Genomic DNA, 355 nt, shown 5'->3' with positions numbered 1-355 from the left:
TATATATATATATATATATAATATATATATATATACTGCATATATATATATATATATATACATATATATATATATATATATATATATATATATATATATATATATATATATATATATATATATATACATATACATATGACATCAACAAAAATAAACATTCAACAAAACATTTCTTACATAGAAAACAAGATAAAAGAAAAACCTGAATAAAAGTTGGATATTGACAAAACTAGATCACACTTTTTAAACGGCAGTTGGATTGCTAGCGAGTTCTATTTCAGTCTCTGTCATTTCCTTCTCCAATAACAATAACTTTTGTGATTTATTTATCCTTTTCTCGGAATTTTCATATCTC

Source organism: Palaemon carinicauda, chromosome 32, assembly GCF_036898095.1.
Source record: "Palaemon carinicauda isolate YSFRI2023 chromosome 32, ASM3689809v2, whole genome shotgun sequence".
In the NCBI taxonomy this organism is placed as follows: domain Eukaryota; kingdom Metazoa; phylum Arthropoda; class Malacostraca; order Decapoda; family Palaemonidae; genus Palaemon; species Palaemon carinicauda.
This window is presented reverse-complemented; position numbering follows the sequence as displayed.